The sequence below is a fragment of the Notolepis coatsorum genome, assembly GCF_963971535.1.
Source record: "Notolepis coatsorum genome assembly, chromosome: 4".
NCBI classification, from domain to species: domain Eukaryota; kingdom Metazoa; phylum Chordata; class Actinopteri; order Aulopiformes; family Paralepididae; genus Notolepis; species Notolepis coatsorum.
The window spans coordinates 40,646,557-40,664,272 of NC_140168.1; the positions used below are offsets into that span (position 1 = coordinate 40,646,557).

The 17,716-nt window shown below is 43.7% G+C and overlaps 1 protein-coding gene across 1 annotated transcript in view; it reads left to right on the forward strand.

Annotated features, from left to right (window-relative positions):
• trit1 (tRNA isopentenyltransferase 1) overlaps positions 1-17,716 on the forward strand; it is a gene marked incomplete at its 5' end in the record, with an annotated part of 122,153 nt that overhangs the window by 37,878 nt on the left and 66,559 nt on the right. The gene's annotated exons all lie outside the window — the stretch shown is intronic.

Here is a 17,716-nt window from a genome sequence, read left to right on the forward strand (position 1 = left end):
AAAAAAAAAAAGTTAAAAAAAAAAGAAAAAAGAAAAGTAATAAAAAATATTTTCTTTTATTTTTTTTTCGGTTTCTCACTTGATTCGATACTCGGTAGTACCGACGTGTTTCGGTTCGGTGCCTCAAAAGTACCGAATTCGGTACCCATCCCTAAATGTGACGCCGATCTGCATTTTACTCTGACCACTTGCTTTTTCACTCGCAAAAGAGAATGGCTTTTCTAAATGAAGTGTGTAAAACTGCCAGTTTTATTATCGAAATATTGGAAATGGAGATAAGTCTGTTATCTCCGTTTCCAATATTTTGAAATAAAACTGGTGTTTTTATTTCATGCAATGCGTGTTTTCCATTTCAGCACCATGCGCTGTCCACCTCATTGAGCAAGCCTATACGGTACATTGCACCTCGCTGCCTATACCTGTTATTCAAGTGTGTAAAACTGCCCGTTTTATTATCGAAATATTGGAAACGGAGATAAGATACTCTTTATTGACATCGGATGACGACGACATGACAGAAGTTGAACAGTGTGGGAAAAATGTTGTAAACTGGCGCGAGACATGTAGGAAATTGGTCCGCTGAGGTCCTTTTCGAATATGAAAGTTCAAAGAGTCCAGCGGACCTCCACGGAGTCCAGTCCACGTACAGTTCGCTCGACCATGGGAGCACCTTTAGAGTAGACGACAGAGTACAGCAACTTGCAATGAGCCTGGTCTACAAGATACACTACACCAGGGGTTCCCAAAGTTTTCAGGCCGCGACCCCCGAAATAACAGTGTCAGAGAGCCGCGACCCCCACTATTATAGAAATTTTTTTTATGAATGGAAATGTATGGTTGAAACATGCAAACGTTCAAACGCACACACACTAATAAGCATTGGAGGCTTTTAACCAGGGCCAGACTGGGGAAATCATTCAGGCCAGGAAATATAGTGCGAAATATAGCCCCAGTCAGGCCACTTTTTAAGCAGGGGGTCCCCCACCAGGAAATTTTGTGTTACAAAGACTTCATTTCCTGCATTCTCGTGCAGGAATTGTTGTATTTGTACCCTTTAAATGCCAGTGTTTGTGATGACATGACTGCATAAAAAAATATATATATATATATTTTTTGGAAATATTATTATTATTATTTTTTAATCATCTGGCGACCCCCCCCCCCCCCCCCCCCCCCCCCACGGCGGCTCACAATCCCTCTAGGGGTCGCGACCCCCACTTTGGGAACCCCTGCACTACACCACTAAGGTACCCATGTACATGTCAAAATACTTCCCAAACGTCAGTGAATACCACGACCACAACACCAGAGGGAGCTCCACAAATCATGTTAAACCCAGATTCGGCTCAAACAAGGGACTAAACACGTTTAGCAATTATGCCACATCAATGTGGAACGCCCTACCCACAGCTGTAAAGGAATGTGAATCACTACCCACTTTTAAAACCACTCTCAAAGAGCACCTACGGGAGACTGCAATTCGAAACTGGCCCCTGTAAATATCCAAACCCAACCCCCTCCAATGTACAGTTTGGTATGTCATAAATATCTAGATGTAACAGTACTGTCTACCTGTATCCGGAGCGGAGTTCTGATCAAGCAATCTGATTGTCCGAGAGTCGTGAATTATTTGCTATTAAATCACCTTGGAGTTGCTTATCAATGAATTAGTTAAAAAAAAATTACTCAATTTACATGTTCGAAAAGGAGTAGGAAGAAGTTAGTTAGTTGCATTAACTCTTCTTAATCATTGTTTTAATCAGAATATGAAATCGGATATTGTATGTATATAAAAAGAGGCTGGACTACAAACCAGACATTCTAGCGAGAGAGGCTGGACTACAAACCAGACATTCTAGCGAGAGAGGCTGGACTACAAACCAGACATTCTAGCGAGAGAGGCTGGACTACAAACTATGCATTCTAGCCAGTGTTGCGTTCCTCATGGGACGGGGTTGCACGCTGTGCAACCAAAGTTTTGTGAGTAGAAGCGCGTGCACGCACACACGGATGTGCACGGCACGCCCGTGCACACAGGAATGCGCTGCACTCGCCAACTCGCTAAGTACCCACCTGGGCTACTTTGCATATCAATAGCGCCGGTCGTCAGGTGTGTTAAATGCGTTCTCATATACATTCACACAACTTGTGAATGAAATGTGTTACATTCCATTCATAGAGGCAATTAGGCACTGTCTTTAGTCTGTGCTTAAGCGAGGGAACATTTATGTGCGTGCATGCGCCCGGGAGCGCGCGTGCACGTGGCGTCATTAGCGTGCGTGCAACCAGTGTTGATATGAGGAACGCAACACTGATTCTAGCAAGAGAGACTGGACTACAAACCAGACATTCTAGCAAGAGAGGCAGGACTACAAACCAGACATTCTAGCAAGAGAGGCTGGACTACAAACCAGACATTCTAGCAAGAGAGACTGGACTACAAACCAAACATTCTAGCAAGAGAGACTGTACTACAAACCAGACATTTTAGCAAGAGAGACTGGACTACAAACCAGACATTCTAGCAAGAGAGACTGGACTACAAACCAGACATTCTAGCAAGAGAGACTGGACTACAAACCAGACATTCTAGCAAGAGAGACTGGACTACAAACCAGACATTCTAGCAAGAGAGACTTGACTACAAACCAGACATTCTAGCAAGAGAGGCTGGACTACAAACCAGACATTCTAGCAAGAGAGACTGGACTACAAACCAGACATTCTAGCAAGAGAGACTGGACTACAAAAGGCATTCTAGCAAGAGAGATTGGTCCAAATCCGATATGTATATAAAAACTAAAACGGATGTACAGTATTAAAGCAATATAACACTCAAGGTTGTGATGATCTATAGTACTGTGCCCATCGTCGTGCTATTATTTACTATGACACACTCCCTCTCCTGTCCTATTGCTTAAGGAGCCCATATTATGCCCATTTCCCAGTTTAGGCCAGTTCCCAGTTTGGGTCAGTTCCCAGTTTAATTAAATGTGTGGTCTATTTACAAACAATTGCATGTTTTTTATGGTCACAAAGCACCTAGTTACAGCTGGACCGGCTGTGTGTGTGCAGCAAGTCAGGCTCACTCAGCCTGAAACAGGCTATTTTGGCTCCTTCCCAGGCCCGAGCGAGCGCACGCAGAGGTGTCTAGCTCACGAAGGTCAGATCAAACTGTCAAACTAGGTGTTGCAGATCAAATATCAAATAATCAAATAATTTCTCAAATTAAACTGCAATAAATCAGAAATCATCATTATCGGTCCAAAATCCCTCACCAGCCACACCCAGGATTTCACCCTAAATATTGATGGTACCATTGTCACCCCCTCCACTCACGTCCGTAACCTTGGCATCATCCTGGACTCCACCCTTTCTTTCCTCCCCCATGTGAACCACATAACCAAATCGGCCTTCTATCACCTCCGGAACATTGCTCGTCTTCGCCCCTCCCTATCACTCTCCGCTGCTGAAACACTGGTTCATGCATTCATATCATCAAGACTAGATTACTGCAACAGCATCCTCTACGGCTCACCAAACACTATTCTCAATAAACTCCAATATGTCCAAAACTCTGCTGCCCGCATGCTCACCTCCACCCGTCGCTCTGATCACATCACCCCTGTCCTCCACGACCTCCACTGGCTTCCAATCAAATACAGGATACATTTTAAAATACTACTCATCACATTTAAAGCCCTCAACAACCTTGCCCCTCCCTACCTGTCCGACCTCCTCCACCGTCACACGCCCACCCGCCGCCTTAGGTCTGCAGATGCCAACCTCCTAACACCTCCCACGACCAAGCTCCGGACCTGGGGCGACAGGGCCTTTGCTGCTGCTGCCCCCTCCCTCTGGAATGCCCTCCCCAGCCATATCCGTGATGCAAACACCCTGACATCTTTTAAATCAGCCCTCAAAACTCACCTTTTCAATCTTGCTTTTGACCTCTAATTCTGTCGGTTTTATTTTATTTTATTTTGTCATGTATTATTTTGTTCTGTTTTGTTCTGTTTTTTGTTTTGCCATAGTTTGTCTCTCCTGCCCATGTAAAGCTTATTTGAGCACCTGGAAAAGCGCTATATAAAATAGATGTATTATTATTATTATTATTATTATTATTATTATTATTATTATTATTATTATTATTATTATTATTATTATTATTATTATTATTATTATTATTATTATTATTATTATTAAATATGAATAAAGATCCAGCAATTGCATTTATTCCTTGCCTAAAATGTTGTCAAAGATATTTTAGTAAACCGCTTCGGTGGAAAAAGAGAGTTTCCGAGCGAGCCGCCATCATGAAAAACACGGACACGGAAGTCAGGACCAGAGCGTATCACTGTAATACTGTTGTGTTACATAGTGAAGTAGACGTGCATCGGAAGAAAAGGCTGGACTACAAATCAGACATTCTAGCAAGAGAGACTGGACTACAAACCAGACATTCTAGCAAGTGAGGCTGGACTACAAACGAGTAGGGATGCACCGAATGGGAAATTCTTGGCCGAAACCGATACCGAAAATAGGAAACAGTTGGCCGAAAACCGAATGCCGAAAGGCCGAAAATGATTAATATAAAATATATATATATAATGTATTTTTATTTATTTTTTTCGCTACCTGATTATGGCAAAACTTTACTTAAATAATATTAATAATCACTATTATGGGCCCATAAAACATTTATTCAGCACTTTTGAATGCATACATTAATTCCAGACTGACTGCTTAAAGATTGTACAATTTAAACATTTTCTCTTTGCATACAACAAAATGTGCATTAAAGTCAAGTGCATTTTCTTTTCTCTGTAGGATAACTACAACAAAGTGCATTCAGAACAAAGCCAAGGTGCTTCAAAACTGCATAACGATCTGCATAAAGACACACACACAGGACTGTTGTATTTACTACATCTCCCATGACTCTTAGCGGGGGATGACGTAGCTTACGAGAGACGGGTCAAAGAGGAATGGAAGCGCTAGCTTAACGCTAACATTAGTTCAAAAGGTTTAAACCGCGACGGGCATATAGTAATGGCGAGGATATAAAGCATGTTAAAGACGCATTTATTGGATGCATTGCTGGCGGAGTTTACATAGAAACAGCGTGACTCCCAAGAGGAGTTAGTTATCACAGAATGCAGGAAGAGCTGCCAAGCTGCTCACGTTACACGTTGCACGCTTTGATTGCGTCATCACAACAACACTTTAGGTTACGAAAGTTACATAACCCTATTCTTTGACATTCTGTGATATATTTTCGGTGCTAAAACCCTTTCGGCCGAAAGAGCCTTTTTAACCATTTTCGGCAGATAATTTTCGGTGGCCGAATTTTCGGTGCATCCCGACAAACGAGGCATGTGAATTTGTGTTTGATCCTATTATTTTTTCCCCCAGCCGATACAGATTATTAGTAGGTTTAATCAACAGGCAAAATTTCGGGCCGATATTCAATTGCAGGAAAAGTCAACATCTTTGTGTAAAATATTATAGTAAGACCAACCCTAACACAAAGCTGCCTTTCAAATTAACATTATAGTTAATATACAAAACATTTGATCAATAAATTAAAATGTGCATGGAGTCCCAGCAGGACTCGACAAACTGAACACACATTTTGATTAAATATGTGCATGGAGTGCATTCAGGCATAATTTATATCCTACTAGGGCTGTCGCTTCCCCCCCAAATCAGGTTTGAACGAATCCAAAGGAAAATATAATCTGTTTGACGTAATTCAAACCTTAATGTAATCGGAATCAGAATATTATACAGCAGACATCTCCATTCTCCACAGCAGATATGTTCAGATATGTCTAAGACTAGTGACGGAGTGATGACCGGAGTGTTGGACGTCCCGTGATGAAGACCGGGAGGACGCGACCCTTTTTGCGTCGCCCCTTTGCCTCAAATAGATCCGCTATTAGCTCCATCTTTAATCTTTCAAAATGTTCAGTTGCTATCTCTATCAGCTCTATCTTTAATCTTTCAAAATGTTCAGTTGCTATCGCATGCACTTATCTGTGTTTCACTACACACATGAGTGCATGCTTACCAACTGTTCGCCTGTTTTTACTGGAACACTACTATCACCGACATCTAAGAAGGGAGATCCCCCCTTGAATGGCCCTTCTAAGTTTTCTCTCCTCCACATTGCCTGTGGTGCATTTTTTCCTATTGCTAGGTTTTAGTGAGTTTTTCCTTACCTTCGCGTGGGGTATGTCTGGGAGTGTTGCATTTATTTTAAATTTGTTGGACCTTATGGTGTTCTTGTTTTGTTCTTGACTTATTGTGATGTTTCTTGTTGACTTGTTTAAAGAAGACGTGTCCGGCCCATGGGGACATTAACGTGTGTTGTCGGGCCTTACAAATAAATTTGATTTGATTTGACTAGGCGAATCACAGCGGATCACACTGAGACTATCTGGATGGATAGAGCGGGAAGGGGGGAAATATGTTTGTTTGTTTGGGTGAACTGTGCCTCTTTAAAAATATTTTGCCTATCCTAATATACATAAGCATAAATAGAGAATAACATATTGCATTATTAATTTCAGAATGTCAAAATATTGCTAAACATTGTAGCAGTATTTAACCCCTTTCCGAATGTCAGTATCGAGACGATACAGATATTTTAAAGACGGTGTCAGTCCGTTATATCAGTAATCTGGATATACGTATACAGTAGTACTGTATTTGGAGCTCTCTGGCAATTATGACCCCCGGAACCCCCCCTCTGTCTCTCTGAGCATCTTTGTCATTAATTTGTCTCTCTTCATCCATCTCTCCGTCTCTCTCTCTCTCTCTCTCTCTCTCTCTCTCTCTCTCTCTCTCTCTCTCTCTCTCTCTCTCTCTCTCTCTCTCTCTCTCTCTCTCTCTGTTTCTCTCTGTCTCTCTCTGTCTCTCTGTCTCTCTGTCTCTCTCTCTCTCTCTCTCTCTGTCTCTCTCTGTCTCTCTCTCGCCGTCGACTAAAGACACTCTTCAATCAATCAATCAATGAAAAAAATTACCTTCTTACTGTCATGCACTCTTCCTAATACTAACTCAGTATGTTACTCAGCTGATAGAGTTGTACCCTTCCTACTGACTTGTCGTACAAAACTTGTAAGTCGCTTTGGATAAAAGCGCCAGCTAAATGACAAAAAGTAATAAAATGTCTTTCTCTCTCTCTCTCTCTCTCTCTCTCTCTCTCTCTCTCTCTCTCTCTCTCTCTCTCTCTCTCTCGCTCTCTCTCTCTCTCTCTATTCTGATGGCTGTCACCAGGCCTGTGCATAATCCGTCTCAGTGTGTGAGGAGAAGTGGTGCTAATGTTTGGTCATTTGAGGGAGCGTCATGGTTTCTTCTACGGGAACATTGTGCTCCTCCTCTCATCTTCACTGCTGTCTCTGTTGTCCCCTTCTCTCTGCTGTCCTCTCTCTCTCTCTCTCTCTCTCTCTCTCTCTCTCTCTCTCTCTCTCTCTCTCTCTCTCTCTCTCTCTCTCTCTCTCTCTCTCAATATAAAGACCCTTCCTCCTTCTGCTCTGCTCCGTCTTCTCCTCCTTGCCTCCATCTCTCCATCCTTCGGCTGACACTGGTGTCGTGCAGAGACACCGTGAATAATTCAGTGGCTCGGTTGCTGCCCTGCCCTGCTCTCTACGTTTGGCATGCAATGCTGCTACAGTGCAGTGCCTAGTACACGCACACACACAGACATGCATGCACACACACACGCATGCACACACGCCCACACAGTGGGTTGCGGTATTAGAATTTTTTTTTTGCTGGGCATTGGACAAAGTGTCCAATTGCGTGACGAAACAGTTTGAACTCTCACCATATCAATTGTCGCTACCTGTTGTGTTTTAAACTGTGTGATGACATGATTATCTTGAAATAACACACATTGTTATTTGAAAATGGTTTGGAAAAAAATAATGGCTTTGTTGAGATGAAATAATGATGCCTTGCGTTGCGACACTCTGGGTTGTTCACAGGCTTAGCGGGACATGTGGAGAGAACCAGATGTACCCACAATTTCTGTTGGGTGGAGAATAAAGGGGTGCAATAACGATACAAATCCACGATTCAATGTTTTTATCTTTTTTTAATAACAGAAATGGCCAAAAAAACAACATTCACTAGAAATTCTGAAATATTCTCTGGTTCAATGAGAGTTCTAGGCATATTTCCTCCTCCACATAAAAATGCTCTTAACACCGGACGGTGAAGTTCGAGGTCAAAGGCCCAGTGTTTTCTATTCAAAACGGTTTAATAGAGAAGGCTTCATTCCACTCAGCCCGTAAGACATGTGAAGGACGGCGCGCGAAGCAAAGGCAATAAATTCTCATCACGCCACACCGTAACCTCAGGGTAGCTGATAGATGTGTTGTGTTTACCTCAGGTCAGCCGCTTACGCACCGTTTAGGCCGCAGGGCCGATCCCTACGGATTCAGCCCCGAGCTTCTCTCCACTCCCTCCTTCCCCGGGCAACAAGAGCGCAGACTTCAGGAATTTCTCAAGATATTATTTAGGCAAAGAGGTTACTTCTCCCGGTACATATTCTTCCTTTTTTTTTGTAAACGTAGGCTCCACACAGCCGGCGGTATCGTCTCGAGGGAATTGACTCATCCATTCGTCCAGTTTAGGCTGCGTTATGTTACAAAAAGGAATGACCACAAAGCCTGTGGCCAGATGAGAAAGGAGGGCCCCGGCCCCTCCCTATATATGTCTGACTGCTGATGATTAAATGCATTTTTTTTCTTTCTTCACCTACTACTCCTATAACGAGAAGTGGCAGGGAGCCCTTTTTACAGGATTTACGCTAAATCCCACTACATGTTATGATTCACTTCCTTCAGCTACTGTCGCAGTTGTTTCCTGTTGTTGATCTTTGTGTCAGTGATACTAAGAGACTTTATTTAGTAAGTACAAACATTCCCAAACATAATAAATAAATAATGCATCTATATAGGCACAAACACTGCTTTGCCGGGCTCATTCTTCTAGTAGGCCTAACAAATATATTTATAAAGAAGAAGATGAAGAAGGGGCCTGGAGCTTTATCATTCCAAATTGACGGAGCTTAACCCTTGTGTGGTGTTTTTGTTACTCGCCCACTGTCCGTGGGTCTGGTGGAGCCACAACGTTATTGGGATTTTACAACGATAAAAGTCATAACAATTCATGTAAAAATACTCAACAGTTGTTAACTTTATCTCAATTACAAGCAATCTAGACGGCATACAATTCATATTTGCGATTTACCTCTGCTAGATCACATTTATCATAGAAACAAGGTGAATATAGTTGAGCTCATAATAGAAACATAAGGTGAATATAGTTTAGCTCATAGAAACACAAGGTGAATATATTTTAGTTCATCATAGAAACAATGAGGCTTTTGATTTACCAGACTTAAAACCAAAAATAGCTATTATTGGCAAATACAAATTCTTGCACCTTGCACGTATACTTGCATGTGTGATGGCTTTCAGGTGTCGTATGGCCAGGTTGGTCTTGGTTGGTAGTAGGGGTGGGAATCGCCAGAGACCTCACGATATGATACTATCGCGATACTTGCGTCACGATACGATAGTATCGCGATACGCTGAGTATTGCGAAATTATTATTATTATAAAAAAAAATATTGATCAAATTACATTAATTACCTTTTTTCAACTGCAAAGTAAAACTTTGTCAACATGTTTTATCTAATAAAAGAAAGTTCAGTCTGTTCATCTCACTTCAATCATTTTTATTGCAGAACATGGTATTCTCTCAAGCAGACAGATGTAAAGTAATCTGTGTTGCATGTACCTGACAAACTGAACTGTTTGTATTAGTCATATTCCAACTTAACTGAATGCACGTGTGTGTGTGTGTGTGTGTGTGTGTGTGTGTGTGTGTGTGTGTGTGTGTGTGTGTGTGTGTGTGTGTGTGTGTGTGTGTGTGTGTGTGTGTGTGTGTGTGTGTGTGTGTGTGTGTGTGTGTGTGTGTGTGTGTGTGTGTGTGTGTGTGTGTGTGTGTGTGTGTGTGTGTGGACTACTGTACTATTACAGGTATTGAAATTAACAATGCAACTTCCTTATAAATTTAATTTATTTTTTATTTTATTTAATTTTTATGAATAATTAAATATCGATACTTGGCGTCCCTGTATCGATACAGTATCGCCACGCAAAGTATCGCGATACTACTACGTATCGATTCCCCCCCCACCCCACCCCTAGTTGGTAGCGCCTGCATCTTTAACAGCGACTTGTGAAATCTCCTCACCTACAGCAGCTGGATTATGATAAATAGAACATGGCGTGGAACGATCAGCAAACGCCATGGACACCAGTCTCCCTTGCAGCCTCAGTCCAGACCAGTGTTGTTTAGTTTCTGTCACGCGCCAGTGAAGATTCTCTTCCCCGTGGTGTGTTGCAGTGTGTGTGTCCCAGGCCACTATGATGAGTGTCTCTCACAGTCGGTGGGTAAGGATTTCTTTCTTATTAAGGGGGGGAACTACTGGGGTCTGTAACGACTATGTAAGAGACCACTGGTTCAGAACGTGGGTTGAGTGTCTCCCTTTTCAATTTCACTTAGAAGTTCGGTTGCACTTGGTTATTAATGTTTTGGCCAATCCGACCAGCAAACCCAAAGCCTGCAGAGTGTAGCTTTCCCAGTGGATTTTTTCCCCTTTCTTTTTTTTCTATTTATTTTTGGGCTTTCTGTATTTTTTCACCCATCCCAATTTTTTGTCGTTATGCCAATTCCCTTCCTGGTCGTTGCGCGCATTGCCCCACTGTCGGCCTGGGGAGGGTGTAGAAGTAGTACCACATGCCTCCTCCGATACATGTGGAGTCGGCCAGCCACTTCTTTTCACCTGATGGCGAGGAGTTTCACTGGGGGAACGTAACACGTGCGGAGGTTCACGCTATTTTCCCTAGATCCCCCCTCCCTGCTGAACAGGCGCCCTGACCGACCAGTAGGACACATAACGGAACGTAGACCAAATGCGTCCACATTTTTATAGGATTCTAGCACATTTTCATAACAATAGCGAATATTACTGTTTTCATTGAGGTTTCTTACAAATTAACGATGCTTTATGTTGTCCTTTATATGCCGATTATCATTAAAATCTTAAATTGTACCATATGTTCCCCTTTAGACAACATATGTAATGCTACCAGCACACTTTTGTTAAGATAATTAGTTTACCATTCGTGGTCGCTATACCGAGGTTGCAGTAATAGTTTACCGCTGTTCAGATCACGGCGAAGAATAGACACATCCCAGTGACCTGTGCTAAGGATCTTGGGAAATGTATTCATGTAGTTTTCAACATTTTCACCTTTTAATTTTAAACCAATGCTGCCATCTACTGACAACAGAAAGTGTTGTCTATCGTCACTTCCGTATACAGCGTCGCCCGAAACCCATTCTAGAGATTCCCACTTTTTACTGGGAATCTGGCATGGCCGTATTTGGTCCCAGACAATAAGAGTGGCTGCGATTGGTCACGTGACGTTACCCCACCAGCTTCCCACCCGCTAACACTGCCAATTGTACTGCCGGAGGTACCGCTCGACAGCTGGATCCGATCCCAGAGTCTCTGCGGTGGTAGGCGAGTGCTTAGTCCACTGCGCTACCCAGCCGCCCCCTGCTTTCCAGTGGCTTTTAACAGCCGTCACACATCTATGCACATAACCGGTAGGATCGTTGGCGCTGAGTGGGATTACAATGGAAAGGATGACCATGTGGAAGCAGTTTCATGACGAGCCGCTGGAAGGTGTTTGTTTGGAGAACCGGATTCACTTTGCTTTCCTGGAATGAATCCTGACGTTTCTGACACACACACGTCAGACAGCGTAACGGAGGAGGAAGACGGACACACGGCCGGGGCCTAATGTCAAGATGTGCACCAGCCCTGCTTTAGTCTGTGTTGCTGGAAACCTGTTCAACTCAACTCACCGATGTCTACATTCGCACATTTGTGTGGTTTGAGTGTGTGTGTGTGTGTGTACGTGTATATGATTATGTGTGTATGTGAGATTATAGGAGACGGGTTGGTGGCACCCAGCTGTCACATTCTGGAAGGGAGCCCGTCGCGTGGTGATCTAACATGTGTGTGTGTGTGTGTGGGGGGGGGGGGGGAGGAATCATCAGTGATGATATGGAATGATCTGGTTAGATTAGGTAAAGAGGACACCAAACCCTTTCAGTGACATTATGTGTCGGTCTGGGTCTCGCATCACTTTATTTGCCCCCCCCCCCCCCCATCTCAAGATACTGTACAGTGGGGTGGATATACCATCATCTGAGTAGAGCTCTGCAGTGACCGCCCCCCCCTCTCTAGGGCTGTAGATTTAGGTGAAAATTGCTATTAGCCTAGCTGCAATACATGGCCCATACTATACATATAAACACACTCAAGGACTCTTGAGATCATAAAAACAGTTGCAAAACATTTATCTTGCGAATGTTAAATTAGGCGAATCCCTGTGGGGAAATGATTCCTCTGCATTTGACCCGTCCTGACCACTGAGCCACAGCCACATGCAGGGGCCTGGGGACCAGCTCCAGTTGTGATGCCAGTACCTTGGTCAAGGGCAAGGAAGGGAGTGTACCAGCTAGCAGGCACGTCTTTTGGTGTGGGAGGAAACCAGAGTACCTGGAAGGAAACCTACACAAACAAAGGGTAGGACATGCAAACTCCACACAGAAAGGCCTCCTGTCGAGTTCAAACCCAGGAAATGGGGATTTAAAACTGTACTTTTGGTTGAAACCGTAACCACCACTATGTTCATTTTAAATTGAATATAACTGGGTTTTCCAGTTGGTTTTCCACGGTGCGTTATTAAATGATTGTGGCCGATCTTAATTTTTCCAGAGGCCACGGCCGTGAAGAAGATTCTTCTGGAAGCAGGGGGAGGCGGGCACTGCATAGCTCTGTTGGCCCAAATCTCTTTACTCCTGGATATCCAATGGAGGAGAATATATGAAGCCCCGCCCCCTAGACCTAGGGATGCGCTGATGCTATTTTTTCTTTTTTTTTCAACATGAAACAAAACATATCACAATATACAATAATAATAATGCATAAAAAGACTTCCCAGGACAATAACTTAACACCACATGACAAGACAATAACTGAGACAGACTGTACAGTGATCATCTTACATGGACACTCGCTCGTTCTCTTCCCCCCCCCCCCCCCCCCGCTCACCCAAGGACCTCAACGTGAGTCACACTCGCAATACATTATTCAGTAATCAAAAACAAAAATCAAAACAAAAATTTCCAAACTTATATGCGTTCTTTTAACTTTGTCACTGCAGCCAACCAAATTGCGATATTAGATTCCTTAACCCCTATAACACGTGCCGTGGATATCTCCAAATAGATCACATCAAGGTAGGTGAGAAACCATACCTTCGGGCAGAGTTTGTCTGGGTGAAACCAACGTGAGGCAATAGATTTTTTTGCGGCTGTGAGGCCGGCCAAAATGAGTCTTTCCACCTGTATAGAGGTCGGTAATTGAGAGAGATCATTCAATAACAATACAGAAGGAGATACAGGTATGGTCAAAGAGAAAATGTCTGAGAGCTGAGATGTAACATTTTCCCAAAAAATCACAACAGGAGGGCATTCCCAGTGCATATGCATAAATGTACCTGTGGCACCGTTTGGACACAAGGTACATAGAGAGTCAGTTCTGAGACCCATTCAATTCAATCGTCTAGGGGTTAAATAAGTCCTGTGAATAAAAAATGTATGAATCTGTTGGTGATCTGGGTTGTGTGAGGATAACCGAAAATTTTCCTGAGCACTGATGCTATTTCTTCACTGGCATTCCTTGCCTTTGGGGCACAAACCCAGAATTTATTTGCTCATGTTTTTGAATCCAAGCTTTAGTTGTAATACAATGTCGCTGGTACCCGGCTACACTAGTTAGCCTACATGTCACAGCTGGGCAAATCCTTTGGGTCGAGAGTATGTCATGTTGTCATTTCATTTTACTTACTCAAGATGCATTCTATATTACCCAAACATACAATCTTGCCACTTGTTTGTCAAACGCTCACCTTGTTGTTGAAATCAAAACTTAAATGAGAGTTTGTCTACTTTCTGGACACTGACATTTGAGTGACCATAATGAATGGGGAATAATTCAGGGAATCTTACGATTCAATTTGATCTTGATTTTTGGGGTCTCGATTTGATAAAAATTATTCTCGATTCAGTACATGCATAGATTTGATTCTAGATCACTGTTTTGAGTTACTTTTGCAGTTTAATAAATCTCAAAAGAAAAAAACCACATAAAACAAATACATTTTTGGGATTTGATCAAATCGATTAAGAACAATGAATAATAATGAATGAATAATGAATTTGACGTTCAAATGAAGATGTCAGTGTCCAGAGTAATTTATCTCACTACCCCGGCTGTGATATGTAGCTGGTGTGTAGTGTTGCATATCTTAGCCAGGGACACTCAGTCATTAGTAAATGTAGACAATAGTCTTAACATTTCTTGATTGTCCATAACTTAGGTTACTGTATCCATGGTTTTTCATTTTCATTGTTTATTTAGCTATTTTCTTTCATCTTTCTTCCCATATTTGTATTGGCTGAGGTTGCTAGGGGAAGGCAGGGGTGCCGCAGGTGCAGTGCTTGATTTGCTTGCAGGTTGGGTCACATCGGGTCAATACCCATTCTGAAGCACTGACTCGATCCATTACTTTAGCTGAACAGGCTAGACTTTACTTTGGTGTTGCCGGACAAAAATTGTGCATGCGTAGAGGCAGCTCTGTGTAGGGGTGTGCTTCCCTCCAGTCCCCTTCTAATTTGGTGTTTGTTTGTTTGTCCTACTGGCTGTCGTCCTTCCTGACTGTTGATTTGTTTGTGTCACGCTCCTCAGGTGTACCAGGGCCTGGACATCATAACCAATAAGGTGACTGCTGAGGAGAGCGCCCAGTGCAAGCATCACATGATCAGCTTTGTGGATCCACTCATCAGCAGCTACACGGTGGTGGACTTCAGGAACAAAGCCTTGGCCCTCATATCCTTCTCAGAACACAGCATGGAACACAACGCCTCCTTCCTTAGAACACAGCGTGGAACACAACGCCTCCTTCCTTAGAACACAGCGTGGAACACAACACCTCCTTCCTGTTGTAGAGTTTAGAATAGAACACCTCCTCCTCTGTTGTAGAGTTTAGAACACAACACCTCCTCCTCTGTTGTAGAGTTTAGAACACAACACCTCCTCCTCTGTTGTAGAGTTTAGAACAGAACACCTCCTCTTCTGTTGTAGAGTTTAGAACACAACACCTCCTCCTCTGTTGTAGAGTTTAGAATAGAACACCTCCTCCTCTGTTGTAGAGTTTAGAACACAACACCTCCTCCTCTGTTGTAGAGTTTAGAACACAACACCTCCTCCTCTGTTGTAGAGTTTAGAACAGAACACCTCCTCCTCTGTTGTAGAGTTTAGAACACAACACCTCCTCCTCTGTTGTAGAGTTTAGAACACAACACCTCCTCCTCTGTTGTATAGTTTAGAACAGAACACCTCCTCCTCTGTTGTAGAGTTTAGAACACAACACCTCCTCCTCTGTTGTAGAGTTTAGAACACAACACCTCCTCCTCTGTTGTATAGTTTAGAACAGAACACCTCCTCCTCTGTTGTAGAGTTTAGAATAGAACACCTCCTCCTCTGTTGTAGAGTTTAGAACACAACACCTCCTCCTCTGTTGTATAGTTTAGAACAGAACACCTCCTCCTCTGTTGTAGAGTTTAGAACACAACACCTCCTCCTCTGTTGTAGAGTTTAGAACACAACACCTCCTCCTCTGTTGTAGAGTTTAGAACACAACACCTCCTCCTCTGTTGTATAGTTTAGAACAGAACACCTCCTCCTCTGTTGTAGAGTTTAGAATAGAACACCTCCTCCTCTGTTGTAGAGTTTAGAACAGAACACCTCCTCCTCTGTTGTAGAGTTTAGAACAGAACACCTCCTCCTCTGTTGTCATATCGGTCTGAAACACCTTTCTAGATAATAATGTGCTAACTGCAATACATGATTAATTTTGCTTTGACCTTTTTAAAATTAGTGTTGGCATAGATTTAGTGTGTGTGTGTGTGTGTGTGTGTGTGTGTGTGTGTGTGTGTGTGTGTGTGTGTGTGTGTGTGTGTGTGTGTGTGTGTGTGTGTGTGTGTGTGTGTGTGTGTGTGTGTGTGTGTGTGTGTGTGTGTGTGTGTGTGTGTGTGTGTGTGTGTGTCAGAGAGGAGAGGGAGAGATCCTGGTTTTGTCAAAGCTTCTCTCGCTGCAGATGTTTCACTGAGATGAGAAGTGAGATCACTAGAGAGGATATTAATAGACCAGACTGTCTCTGTGACATGCCTACACACACGCCTACACACACACACACACACACACACACACACACACACACACACACACACACACACACACACACACACACACACTCACTCACAAGCACAATCAGAATGGGCAGTCACACACATGGAGAGAGAGAGAGGGGGAGAGAGAGCTCACACAGATGTGGAGAGAGAGAGGAGGTGATAACTAGAGTATTAATAGATCTAGAGTGATCATGTACACACACACATGCATGCACGTACACACACACACTAGTACTGGGGGCTGCGGTAGCTCCAAGAATAGGAATGGCGCAGCACTGGCCTGCTGTTAGAAAGAGAGAGAGAGCGAGCTAGAGGGAGAGGAAGAGAGAGGGGGGGGAAGCTGGAGAGGGAGGAGGGAGAAAGAGAGATCAGGAAGAGAAGAGGCGATGTAGAAGAATTTAAGGCAAAAGGTGCAGAGAGGATGAAGGCGAGTGTGAGTGAGCAGCGGGCGAGCCGGATGGATCTGAACAGGCGGTCACAGGATGACACCTCGCCAGCTATCAGTCCTTCACTCAGCATGCTGCTCACACTAAACTCCCTCACCCTTCTCTCTCTCTTTCTCTCTTTCTCTCTTTCCCTCTCTTTCTTCCTCTTCCCCTCCTCTCCCCGCTCCTGCTGCTCCCCTGCACTTTACTTCTCCTCCTCTCGTCTCTTCTCTCTGATGTCTCTATTATCTCTTTTTTCTTTCTCTCTTCTGCACCTCTCCCCTCAGCAGACTGACGCAGGGAGGGGACTCTCTCTCTCTGCTCTGTGTGTGTGTGTGTGTGTGTGTGTGTGTGTGTGTGTGTGTGTGTGTGTGTGTGTGTGTGTGTGTGTGTGTGTGTGTGTGTGTGTGTGTGTGTGTGTGTGTGTGTGTGTGTGTGTGTGTGTGTGTGTGTGTGTGTGTGTGTGTGTGTGTGTGTGTGTGTGTGTGTGTGTGTGTGTGTGTGTGTGTGTGTGGCAAAGTCTGCATTTCCGCATGTATGCGTGTGCATTTCTGTGTGAGGGGAGGTGACTGATGATCGCTGATGGGCCTTATCTCGTCTGAACGCTTATTTAATTACCCCTGGGGAGTGTGGGCGAGAGGAGGGGGGGATGGACAAGAAGGGGGAGGGAGGGAGGGAGGGATGGACAAGAAGAGGGAGGGAGAGAGGGATGGGAGAAAGGATTGAGAAGAGGGAAGGGATGGAGAGAGAGGGATGGGAGAGAGGCGGGAGGGAGAGAGGGATGGGAGAGAGGAGTGGGATGGAGAGAGGGATGGGAGAAAAGATGGAGATTAGGGAGGGGATGGAGAGAGAGGGATGAGAGAGAGGCGGGAGGGAGA